Raw genomic sequence first — 12,825 nt, 5'->3', positions numbered from 1 at the left:
TGCACCCCCTGCTCTGTCTCTGGCCACTGTCACCAGCCAGCAATCTCACAACCTTCTCTGGGCTTGGAGGACCCCAGCACTTCACCCCTGAGCCCCAGCAGTGTGTTTCCACTGCCTGTTGAAAGGCTCCCCCACATGTCATAGGAGCACCCCCATTTCACTGTGCCTAAGGGCAGCCTCTTCCCTGCTTCCCAGATCTGCACCCCATCCTGTGCCCCCCATGCTTCAGGGCGCTTTCTGACATCTTTTCCCCTCACCTGCATATTTGGGGTGAAGATCCTAGCCCTGATCCAGTCCAGAGTTTCCTCCCCAACCCCCCCCATCTACCTCTATCTTCTCCAGTGCCCTGGCTGGGCCCTCCACCTGTCCCACCCCACCATTGCTGATATAAGCCCCTGGAATCTACATTAGGGCTTCTCCTGTTTTCACCAATGCTGGAATCACCTGGGCATCTTGTTCAAATACATATTCAGATTCAGCAGGTCTGGGGCACATCTGATATCCTGTATTTTCAACAAGCTCTTGGGCCATGCAGGTCCGTGGGCCACATTTTGTGTGCTGACCACACTCCTCTCCACCAAACACCTTCCCTGGCTTCGGACGAAAGTGTTTTGGACGAAACCCCATCGAAAGCAAACTCCATGTTTTGAAAGTCTTCCAGAATCTTCCCCTACTCTCCTAACTCGATCCCACTTCCTTCCAAGAATGGCTCCCCTGTCGCACCTCTCCACCTCTGCTGAAGCTATTCCCTCGACCTGGAATGCCCTTCCCGCTGGTCTGTTTATCAAAACTCCTCCTTCAAGACCCAGCCAGGGCTCTGGAGCCAACACACTCGGTTCAAATCCTGGCTCTGCCCCTGAAAGGTGTGGGCAAGCCCCTTACCATCTCTGTGCCCCTGTCCATCTTCTGTGACGTAGGGACAGTGACTGTTGTAAGAACCAGAGGGGGTGATGAATATGAAGAAACTTGAAGGACCTGGCACCTAGTGGGTGCTGGTCAGAGTCAGGGCGCATATCAGGAGGCCCAGCCACAGGGTTGGGAGGATGAAACGAGAACGACCCACGTACAGCAGAATGTCTTCCTCCGTGAACCCGGCGGACACAGCAGCTGTTCTCAGTCCTGTTCATAGCACTAATGATAGGCCGTATTGTGATTAATAATAATTTATTTGGATTCTCTCCTTTGACTTCCAGAGCCCTCTGAAAGCTCTGAGGTGCCAATAACTGACTCACTGATATCACCCCAATGTAAGCTAAACTCGGAGCTGGGCCTGCTCCACACCCCTGCCCCACAGCCTGGCACAATGCCCAGAACGTAGTAGGTCTCTGAGAAGCCCAATGGTGAAAGGGAAGCCAGAGCTTAGCAAGCCAACTTCTGTCCTGGCCAGGCCGTCCCATTAGGCCTTTCCTATGCGGCCAGAGTGGCAGCTGGCTCCGGGTTTCTGTATTCCTGGCTTGGGTATCCAGCTCGCCAGGACCTGCCATGTGCAGAGTGGCGCCTCCAAATCTCCATCTGTGCCCTGCTGGCCGGCACCCTTTGTGGTGTGTGTGGATGGAGTGGGTGAGGGGATTGCTTCACTGTTGGCCTGGACCCCGGGGAACAGTTGCGCTACCACAGCTAGCAGGTGGCCCAACCCTGGGCAGACCTTGGGGAAACAGGCTTAGAGGTGGTGACGTGCCTGGGGACATGGCATGTAAGGGACTCCCATCCTTTCCTGAATAAGTCACTTTCGCTCCCTTGTTTCCTGGCTCCCAGTGTGGGCTGGCCCCTCTGCCCTGGTAATAAGGGGTGCAGCCCTGGGAGGGAGCAGCCGGCTGCCCCAAGCTTCAGCCACCGTCTGGACAGCAGGGCTGACTGCTTGGAGAGCACAGTGCTGCCTTCTGGAAGTTCTGACCTGGGGGCTACCCCGCACCCCACCGGGTAGCTTTATTGCTCTTCTTATTCCCTGCAGTTTGATGTATGCAGGCAGGTGAGGGGTAGCCTTCACCTGTAGCAAACCCCAGCCTCTTAGGCTGCCTGCAAAAGCTTCCATTCATGCTGCATCAGGTGACTTTTCTAGGCCCCCTCTTTTAGAGAAGGGACCTACACCTGCTGTGTCCAGGCCTCGCTCCGGAGGTCTAGGGAAGCTGAATTCGTGAGTGGTTAGGAGAGCCAGTGTGGAGCCAAGCCTCCCGGGCTCCTGTCCCAACTCTGTCACTTCTAGCTGTGTGACCTTAGGCAAGTTAATTCCCTTCTCTGAGCTTCATTTCTCTGCCTTGTTCTCCTCCTTCCTCATCGCCACATTCATAGTGCATATTTCTTGAGATCTCATCAAGTGCCAGGCACTGGTCTGAGCAGCCATTTCCCCCTCACCACTGACCTGTGGCGATGGCAGTGGGTGAAGGAAGAGTCTGGAATGTAGTAAATGGACAGTAAGTGTAATCATTATTATTACTGTTATTGTTGATGCTACTGTGTTTCCCCGAAACTAAGACCTAGCTGGACAATCAGCTCTAATGCATCTTTTGGAGCAAGAATTAATAAGACTGGGTCTTATGTCATAGTAAAATAAGACCAGGTCTTATGTTAATTTTTACTCCAAAAGACACATTAGAGCTGATTGTCCCGCTAGATCTTATTTTTGGTCGAAACACAGTATCATCACTTACCCTCATTATGTTGTGAAATCCTGGCAGCCCCTGTGACTTGGCAATCATTTATCCACATTGTAGGGATGAGGGAAGACAGGGAGATCCTGAGCCCCTGACTCCCAGAACCCAGCAGTGGGAGCAAGCTGCTGACAGAGGCCAGTGACCAGAAAGGGCATGGGGGCATCGATCCATTTCCAAATTTCTCTCTGACCTTTTGGAGCCACCAGGAATGGTTTTTCACCTGGGCTTTAGTTTCCCCTTTGGGCCAGCAGACAGACTAAAGGAGTCCATTTCCAGAAGCCCCTGGTGTCTCTGAATCTAGAACTTGAGTCTTGGAATGTTAAAACTGTGTGTGCGTGGGGGGCATTGAGCACACACTCCCTTTGCTGGGAGGACTTACATTCAGGTGGCCAGTTGTGTGTGGACTGGCTGGCGGCCTGCCAGGCACTGGACACCCCCCCTTCCCCCCGGAGAGCCTTCCATGCTTTCCGCTCTGCCAGTCAGCACGCAGCTCCTGTTTGCTGCCAAGGAGGCTGGACTCTCCATCAGGAAGGGGCAGTTGTCGCCTGGGCCTGGGGGTGGGGGCAGCATCAAAGCGGACTGTTGTTGTAGCAACCGTGGTCTCTGTGGGAACTTTGGAGAACCGAGCCCCGGAGATGCGGCAGATGGAGGGCGAATAGGCAGCGTTATCTCCTGTCTGGCGTCTATCTGTGAAGTCTGGCACCTGTCTGCCTGGATGGTGAGGGGAACGAGCCTGAGGTGCCCCCTTGCCCAGTGCTGAGTCATGGGCATCCCCCAGGGTCGCTGCCTCAGCTCTCAGCCCTGCCCCTTCCCAGCCTCCCTCTGAGAAATCAGTGACTCACGTATGGTCTCATCATCCCCAGCAGAGCTAGGGAGGAGGGAGGAGTTCATCTGGGGCGGGAGGGGGGCGTCCCCCCACCAAACACACCCCAGCCCCTCCCCCTGGCTCCACACTGGCTGCCTGCCCTTCCCTGCGCAGGAGAGGGGTTGGGAGCTGGCCGCACACACGCCAGCTCCCTCCGCAGCAGGACCACGCTGGCAGGTTAAACCTTGGAGTTGGATCTGGAAACGTGGTTCAGCTGCCTGGCCCTCCGAGGGCCCCTCCGCCTGGCACCAGGTACCAGATCAAGGAGGGAAGAGGAATGGGTGGGTGTGTGGCAAAGGGTGGGGTGGTAGCCCAGGGAATTGGGAAGCCTTGGGGTCTCGGTGGGAGCTAGTCCACATGAGCATTGCTGTGGGGAGTCTCTAGAGTTAGGGGTAGAGTTGGGGAGATGCCTGGGAAGGGGATGACGCCCAAGAGGATAAAACCTCTCAAAACCACTAGTCATTTGTTAGCTGGGGAAACTGAGGCTGAGTGGGATAGTCACTGGGCACAGTGAGCTCAGGTCTGTTCCCTGGGCGGTGGGATTATTGTTCAGTCCTGTACAGATGGGGAAACCAAGGCTCTGAGAGGGCAGGTGGCTTACCTGAGGTCACATAACAAGTCTGGAGATGGAGAGCCTCTGGAGGAGAGGCTGTTGCAGGGGGTTTTGAGAGCAGCTTCTCTTGCAGCTGCCCTGGGTTTGAGTCTGGAGCCTCCAGGTGAGCCAGGGACTCACTCTCTTTATCCACAGGCCACCTTTGAGAGGAGATGGTCTCCGCTGGGGGTACTGAACACGGGGCTGGGACCGGAGGACCTAGGGTGACAGAATGTCTTGGGAACCAGGGGCAGATAGATGGGGGAGCAGAGGCTGAGGGCTGCAGAGCGCCCTGCCTGCTAACCACCAGACCTCAGGACTTCTGTCTGCTTGGCACTAATAGGGTCTTCCTACCCGGGGGCTACCGCAGTGTGTGTGTGGGGAACTGATAGTTTCTGTCTTCCCCTCCTCCACAACCAGCCTCCTCCCTGTGGTGCTGAGTTGGGGTTCTCCCAGGACCCCATGGGAGGGAGCTGGTGATCATTTTACTAAGGAGGGTTGGGGGGACGTAAGTCAAGGCAGGGCCCCTCTCATCCTGCCCCCTCCCGACCACCCCACTCCCCCTTTGCCTGGAGAAGCTCTGGCCTGGGGAGGTGGGGTGGGTAGGAATAGCCTTTGTGGCTCCAAAGGGCCAAGGAAGTTATACGTATAAACATTTATCGAGTGCCTACTGTGTGCCTGGTACTATCCTAAGGATGGGGGACACACATCAGTGAATGAGACAAATAAGGTATCTTAGAGCCCGTGGGTCATCCAGACCCAGAGCCAAGCCCCCATCCCCCTTCCTGTGGGCAGAGGGTTGGTTCCTTGGGGTTGCAGGTTGACTGGGAAAAAGTGTCTTTGGTCAGTGAGAGCCGCAGGCTGCTAAGTTGGCCAGGGTCCCTGCCGGAGAGGGGCTGGGAGTCTAGGGGTGAGACTCGCTCTTGGAGCCAGACCTGATCCCGCTTTGCTGCAGGGACTCCAGGGATCTGAGATCCAAACCCGCCTTGGTCGCAGCAGCACTGTGGCCACCTTGCTTGCCCCTCTCCCTGGGTCTTAGTTGTTTCAGATACAAAGTGGGTATGTGGGTGTAATGATAACCACTCTGCCTCTGTGGTCCTGGGGCCTGAGTGACAGGTTGCCTGCGGGGCCCTGGACAGGGGCGCATCAGCCTGGCTGGGACACCCCCATCTTGTCAAGGACACAGACAAGACAGTTAGGACCTGAGGCTGAGGAGTGACATGCTGGCTGGTAGAGGCGAAGAGAACTTTTTGACCTGGGACTGGGCAGCTCAGCAGAAGACGTCTAGTCTGGGCTTGGGGACTGGTAAAGACAGAGAGGAGGGTTTGAAATGCATGGATGAGGATGGGGTAGGGGGTGCGGAGGTCCTGGCAGAGGAAACTGTGTGGGAAAAGGTTTGAGAATGGTGAGAGCCTGAGGGAATGGGGCAGGTGATAGCACTGGCACAGGTCATTTTATGGGGCCTGGAGTGGCAGGCTGGCAGGTTCTAATCTGCTCTGTGGGAGAAGGGATGGAGGGAGCTCTAGGGCAGCACTGGAGCCAGTGGCCAGGCTGTGACCCCAGCAGGAATGGGGGTAGGGTTCGTGGTGTGGGGCTGGTCTGGCTGCCCCAGGTCTGAGCTGTGGGGCACAAGGCTCATGCTTGGAGGGGAGTGTGTGGGTGGTGGGAGCTGTGCCCTTTCAGAAATGTGGGTGAGCTTCTACATAGCACGGTGAAGAGTCAGGGGTGCAGGTGGTAGAGGGGGGGAAATATGGCAACACAGCCCCAAAACCCAGTGCCGCCCTCCCCACCGAACCAGAGCTCAAGCAAGCTCAGCACCCCAACCCAGGGTGGCCCTGTGGACCCTGCCTTCTGACTCACAGCAGATGGGACACCACGTGAGCAAACCTGGCAGCTGGGGAGACTAGGACCCCAGGAAGCAGGCAGATGGCAAGTGGGGGGCAGGGCAGAGCTGGCACAAAGCGGTCTCTCAAACAGGGTGGAACAGGGCCTGGCTGGGCTCAGCCTCCCCAGGCTTACCCTCTGCCTGTCTGGTCCTGGCACTCCATCAGGAGTTCCTGAGGCCCTCTGGGAGCCCTGCAGATTGTGGGGTCAGGCCTGGGCTGCTGGGGAGAGGGGACATGGTTGTGGGGAGGAGCTTGGGACACATTTTCTGACCCCGCTCAGTACCAGCCCGCCCTGGCACAGGTGGGCTGAGGCACCTCCTAGGCTCCTTTAAGCCCTAAACTCTCCCTGTTCCCTGGCGGCTTGGCCTGGACTAGAACAAGCCAGGCCCTTCCCTGCCCTCACACCCTGCAGGGCCTGGGCTCAGCGCTTTGCATGCGCCTTTCTTCCTGTGAGGCAGGTGTTCACTGAGCCCACTGAGAGGTGAGCGCACTGAGGTGCAGAAGGCTTCCCTGTGAGCGACCTCTTGTCTCTGGGGCTCCGGAGTCTGCGCTCTTGTCCACCGAGCTTTCCTGTCCCCTCGGTGGGGACAGGGCTGCTCAGCAGGCCAGGTTCTGTGCTGGGTGCCCTTGTCTCCAACCCCATCCATGAGGCTGCCCAAATCCTCTAGGACCCCCAGAGACAGCAATTGCCCTGGCCTGTGGGGAGCCCTGGCTTTGTTCCTCTCTGGTTGTGTGAACTTGGGCGCCTGCCTCAGTTTCCTCATCTGGAAAAGTGGATAATAATAGTATCTACATATGAGAGGTGAAGGGGTGGGGGAGCTGTTGTGAGGATTAAGGGGTTATTGCAGTCAAGTGTTTGGAACTGGGCCTGGCCTGTATACATGTTAGTCTTCTCATGATTTCCCATTGGGCAGATGGGTGCACGGAGGTCCAAGGATATCTTGTAATACCTTGGGGGGACTTACTTCTGTGTCTCCCCTGGGAGAGCTGGGGCCACTTGGGCTCCAGGGGGGGACCCCCCCTCAAGCCTGGCTTGTGCTTTGGCAAGGGGCGGGCAGCGAGGTGGGTGTCAGGCTCCTGGGCTGGCAGTGGCTCAGGCTCAGGCGGTTTGTGGTGCGCTTGGCAGTTCCAGGCAGGCAAAGATAAAAGCTGAGACTCGGAGGAGCTGGCAGAGCTTCCAGGAACGAGTGGACAGGCGTCTGCATTAGAGGGAGATGGCCAGGGGTGGGGGCCTCACTGTCCGGGAGCCAGACCAGCTTCGGGCCCCTAAATGGCAGGAGGTTTTGTAGCTAATGGCTCCAGTGTGGCTCCCCAGACTCAGGGCCACTTAATGGAACTCCTAACGAGCAACAGTGAGAGACTAGTGCTGCCTCTGCCTCTCTCAGACCCCTCCCTTCTGTCCTCGGGCAGAGTTCTGCCTTCTTCCTCCCAGAAGCCCTGGCCTTGCGTTTGTAGGCCCACCAGGGAAAGCCCGGACTTTGGGGACCCTGCTGCCCACGGTCACAACCTCCTGGACCGCAGCGTCCTTACCTACACACGGAGATGACAGTACCAACCCTGGCAGGGTTGTTGCTGGAATTTGGGATAATAAATGGCTGCAAAGTGTTTATTTACTTAGCACAGTATCTGCCTTCGAGAGGTTCTTCCCTAAACCTCAGCTGAAGGTTTTGCCTTCAGGGTTTTGCAGTGGTTGAATTAGAACTAAATTTAAGTCCTTGAAAAGTGACCTTGAGCAAACAACTTAATTTCTCTAAGCCTCATTACATAGGCTATAGAATGGGAATGAAGAGACCTGAATCTCTAATATCTAAACGACACCCTGTGGGGATGAACTGAGACATCCACACACTGTAGGGGCCCCTAGGCAGTAGAGCCTTCCCCAGCTCTCCCGGACCTTTGCTCCTCCATCGCCCAACACAGCTGTCCCCCTGGGAGAGGCAGCATGAGGTGGGGAGCTCTGACGTTGCTTGGTTCTGCCCCAATTCCATCAGCTGTGTGAACTTGGAAAGGTGCATTAGCCTCTCTGTGCCTTGTTTTCGTCATCTTTAAAATGAGGATGATAATGCCTTTGAGAGGGCTAAGTGCTAAGTATAGTGCCGGGCACACCATCCATAAGTGATGTTGTCATTGCCATTGTTTTGGGCCACCCCCAAGCCCTCCTCCTAGAGAGCAGCAGTGAGTTTATCCCTGAGCAATGGCCTTGTCCTCCCAGGATGTCACTGGGAAAGGCACCAGAGAGCCTGCCCCATGGACTCCCCATCCAATAGGGTCTTGATCTGCTGGCCTGAGTTATTGTCCAAGTCTGGGGCTCCCTCCTGCTCCCTTAGGCCCAAGGCCTGAGTGGCTGGGCCACTGTCCTGGGCCGGCAGGGGAGGCCTGATTTCAAGCTGCGCTGGGGACAGCTGTTTCTGGGGACAGCTTTCTGTGGCCACTTCTCTGCTGGGCTGAGTTCCCTTGGCCCTTGGGGGCTACGTCGGTCAGCTGACCCCTTCTGGGTCCCTGGCCAACTCTGGCCCTCAGGGCGTGGCAGTATGGCTGGCAGCTTGGGTCTCTGACCCTGTGGCGGGGGGACAACTGCCCAGACCCACCTGCCTTGATGGTGACAAATGTAAGGGATGTACCCTAGGGACTGGCTGGGGTAGCTGAGTCATGCTTGGCCTGATGTCCTCTGCCCCCTGCTTCTCTGGTTGTGTCACCAGCTGAGTGTGTGTCAAACCCTTGAGGCAACTCATAACCCAGCTTCCCACCCCTGGCTGGTATATACCGCTTCACTGCCTATAAAGACCCTCATGCAGTGCCAGGTTCTGTTGGTCCTCGGAGATTTAAATTCTTACTTATTTCACAGGAGAGGAAGCAGGGTGAAGATCCCCAGACCAGTCGGGGTACTGGGGGCCTGAATCCGGATCTCCTGCCTTCGAGCCTTGACCTTTCCCCTTGGCACCACAGATGGTGTTCTCAGTTGAGGTAGTGAGTTCACTGTCCCTGCAGGTGTTTAAGTTTGGCAGGGAAGCTGTAGAAGAAACTTGGGCATCACGCGGGGTTCTTCATGGCCCCTTCCAGCCCTGAACTTTTCTGGCCATGGGGGAAAGAGCCACCCAATTCCCACATTCTTCCCAGACATTAAGTCCCTGACAGTTCATTCCAGCGGCATCAGGTGAGGTCTGTGGGCAGGTGGTATCTCCATTTAGAAACACTCTCTGTAGCCTTGCCTGTCACCACGCCTGGACTTTCACCATTAGTGTCACCTGATTGCATCTCCAGGGGCCCCTACTAGCCTGCTAATAGCTTAGAGAGCTGGATGGGAGGCGTAAAGGGAGAGAGGGCCCCAGGGGAACAGGACCAGTGTGGCAGGAAAGTCTGAGGGAGGAGTCAGGAAGGGGGACCACCCGCCTCCCAAATTATCAGGGAGCTGATGCTGCCCCTGATGCAATAGGCCTGCACTTGGGTACGAGTGCTCCTGACCATGTGGCACGTCTTCCTTCCACACCCCTGCATGTGCCATCACCTTTCAGGAGCTGCTGCAGTGGGCAGGGCCGGAAGGAATCCTCATGTGGTTTTTCCCAAAGCTGTACTTATCCTATGTCCGTGACCGTGCCTGCTATACCACGGAGGCCCTGCAGCAGGGGCCAGCCTGCCTGGGAGTTCTCCACCTTGGTTTTGGGGAACCAGTCAGAAGTTGCAGTAACTGCTATCTAGGCAGGATGGGAGTGTAGGTGTGACAAGACCTGGCCCCCGTGGCTGGGCTGTGAGCCTCTTGGATCTGCATGTCCACCCCGCTGAGGACAGAAAGAAGGCTACCACAATGGTGATGGTGAATGCACTGGAGGGTGGGTCAGCAGAAGGTGGAGGGATTGGGCTGGGGTCACAGGCTTGTTATTCTGGCGGTCATACTGCTACCTGAGCCTCAGGTATCTGACATATAATATGAGCCTCGTCATCTGGTCCCCCACCTCCACTCTGGTCAGCACTGTTAAGTGAGGATTGTCGGTCTGACAGAGACTTGGCTCTGGGCAGCAATGAGCTATGAGCTATTGTAGGTATTTTTATTGTGACAAGTGCTTAGCGACTATGGGTGGGACCCAGGATGCTGAGCCTCTTTCTCTGCATGTCGCTGCTATTAGTGGGTAACAAGTGTGTACAAAAGGCCAGGGCTGCCCCATCTGTGCCCTCCTCTGGCTCCCTCGAACCCCAGCCCCCTGCCAGCTCCTTTTAAGCTCAGGATCTTTTGATCCCACAGTGACTGCCTTCTCTGGCCCTGCAGGCCCTGGAATCATTTCCAGGCCAAGGTTCCTCCGAGAACAGCAACTCCTTTCTTTGCTTTCTTTTCCTCTTCCTCCGGGGGCCAAAAATAGTGCCTGAATGGAACACAGCTCTGGGCCGGCAGAAAGACAATAGCCACCTCCTGACTGAAGCGCCTCCTGGCTCTGGTCCATTGGTAGGGGGAGGAGGTGTGGGGGTGCATGGGCACTCCAGCCCCATGGCCCCAATCCCCTGCTGTCTTTCCCATGGTCTCTGCCAGAAACCATCCCAAAGCCCCTCTATCCCCTTGGAGTGTGATGGCCAAGGGGTTTGCCCACTTGTTCTGGGAAAGTGCTTGTAGCTGCTTGGCTGAGAACCTGGGCCCTTAGTCCCCTGAGCAGCCCACTCTGTCTCCTGATCTGCTGCTGGTTTGGAGGCCTTTGGGGGAGGCATCTCCCCTCCCCAGTCCTCTTCTGTACCCTGTCTGGCACATGGAGGCCACCCCATGGCTCTGAGGTTCTTTTCCCTTTGAGTCAATGGGACTTTTTAGAGGTCAAAGGGATGTGCCCTCTGGGGAGGAAGTGAGCTCTCTGTCACTGGAGGTGATCAAATAAAATTTGGATGTGCATTGGATGGGGGCCAGGATTAGCCAAGCATCAGATGGACACTTAGTCTTGATGTCTTCATGTCTCGGAGATCTTGGTTTCAACTTCCTATCCCTCCCTTACCAGTTAGATGGCTTTGAGCAAGTCACATTACCTCCTTGAGTCCCTGTTTCCCCATCTGTTCAACAGGGCTACCCTTGAAGAGTAGTGGAAGTAGATCTCCAAAATGCCCAGTGTAGTACTTGGTACACAGAAGGGGTTTCAGAAGCTTAGCCTCCATTTCACTCCCTCCCAGGACTGGTATATGGAGAACAGGGTCTGACCCACTCTTGGCCCCCAGGGAGCTCTGGAGAAAACTAGGGCAGATCTCCAGCCCCAGGACTCACTCAGAATGAAGATTCTTGATGGGCTGTGGCAATCTGGAAAGGCTTCCTGGAGGAGGTGGCCCCCCTAAGAAGCTTCCAGGAAAGTATGGTGCACATTCTGTGCTCATAGCAGTCAATGGTACAGGTTAGAGGGGTGTCCAGCCTGGCTTGAGGCCAAGGCTGGCAACCTCTAGGGGAAAATGCAACTGACAATAGGTATTTTTGGTCACAGGGGTAGACTCCACTGGGTTCTAAAAAGATTTGGATTTCAAGTCAATGTTGACAAGCTTAGACTGGCAAGTGCTCCCCATAATCTGCTGTCCTAAATCCTACCCTTCCTCCTGCCAGCTCCCAGACTGGCCAGGTCAACATTGAGTTGGGGGACTAGGGTACTGGACAAGTTCGGGGTCTGTGCTATGCTGAGTTGGAGCCAAGCAGTGACGTAGTTCCTAAAGCTGCCAACGGTTGCCAGGGGAACGGTTGCCAGGGGCTGTTGTCACCTGCGCCCCTTCTCCCGAGCTGGCTGGCTGGCGGGCTTGAAGCACATCTTCCTTGGCTGCCCCCTTTGTTTGAAGCTCCGTGAGGGTTTGGGAGCAGGGGCTGAGGTAGCTGGGCTCCAAAGTCCCCCTCTGGCCTCTTGAACTGGGGAGAAACTGACCCAGCCCCCCAGTGGGCTGCAGCCTGCAAACAAGGCTAACCCTTCCCTCATTCATTCGCGCTCTTTCTGTATTTATAGTTCCCTTGAAGCCACGGAGGAGTCCAGGTAGGGTTCTTCCCCTGCATCCTTCCGCCCCTTCACCCTCCATCCCTCTCACCCCCCTCTCCTCCCCCCACCCCATCCCATCCTTTATTCCTTTTCCCTTCTTCACCCTTTCCCTCCTCCCCTCCATCTCCTCCCCCTCCATCTTTCTCTCTCCCTTCTCCTCTTTCCTCTATCCCCCCTTTCCCTCCCCCTTCCCCTTCTCCTTTCTCTTCCCCTCTTTCCTCCATTCGCTTTCATCCTTCCCCATCCCTGTTCCCTCTCCCCTTTTCCCTTTCTCCCTCCCCCTCTATCTTACTCCTCTTTCCTCCATCCCCCCTCCACCGTTTCCCTCCTCCCCCTTCTTCTCAACACGGAGAGTGTAGCTGATAAGTGGGGAGGGGCTAGGGCTGGGGTGGCACTGAGGCTCCTGAGGGAGTCATGACACTACTGTAAGGGGAGCTGGTCAATTAGCATCAAGAACAGCGAGGAAGTGGTTGGGGTGAGGTCCTCACACCCCACACCCCTCCCTTCAGTCATACTCCGTCTAAAAATTAGTTTTGGTCTCTGGGCTGCACCCCACGCTCAAAGACAAGCCTCTGAGGAGTATTGGGAGGTAGGTTGCCACGGCCTGTGGATGATTGGGGGTGTAGGAGTGGAGCTGGGACGGGGTCACCTGGGCGGTTCTCACAGCCCCCAGGACCAGGGCCCTGGGTGGGGGGGTCTTCAGCTAACCCCAAGGAAACACATTTTCTGAAGCATCTTTTACTGTGAATTTTAAAGAGAAGCTCTTTACAGTCAGGTAAGGTCAAGGGAAACGGGCCGCAAAATGAAGGGCAGGAGCTCTGGAGCTGGGCTCTCGGGTGGCATCTAGGCTCCACCT

At 56.2% G+C, this 12,825-nt stretch overlaps 1 protein-coding gene across 9 annotated transcripts in view; it reads left to right on the top strand.

Moving 5' to 3' along the window:
- ADGRG1 (adhesion G protein-coupled receptor G1) overlaps positions 1–12,825 on the top strand; it is a 64,738-nt gene that overhangs the window by 30,081 nt on the left and 21,832 nt on the right. Inside the window, exons 1-2 of one of the 9 annotated variants that reach the window (XM_074314821.1) lie at positions 3,232–3,369; positions 3,631–3,768. The exons of 3 other annotated variants lie outside the window; for them this stretch is intronic. The gene's annotated coding sequence lies outside the window, so the exon portion shown is untranslated. Of the gene's footprint in view, positions 1–3,231; positions 3,370–3,630; positions 3,769–11,933; positions 11,967–12,825 lie in introns of those variants that run through there. 5 more of the 9 variants (XM_074314824.1, XM_019754464.2, XM_074314823.1 and 2 more) reach the window with 5 other exon arrangements.

This window comes from Rhinolophus sinicus, linkage group LG11 (assembly GCF_036562045.2).
Source record: "Rhinolophus sinicus isolate RSC01 linkage group LG11, ASM3656204v1, whole genome shotgun sequence".
NCBI classification, from domain to species: Eukaryota; Metazoa; Chordata; class Mammalia; order Chiroptera; family Rhinolophidae; genus Rhinolophus; species Rhinolophus sinicus.
This window is presented reverse-complemented; position numbering and strand designations above follow the sequence as displayed.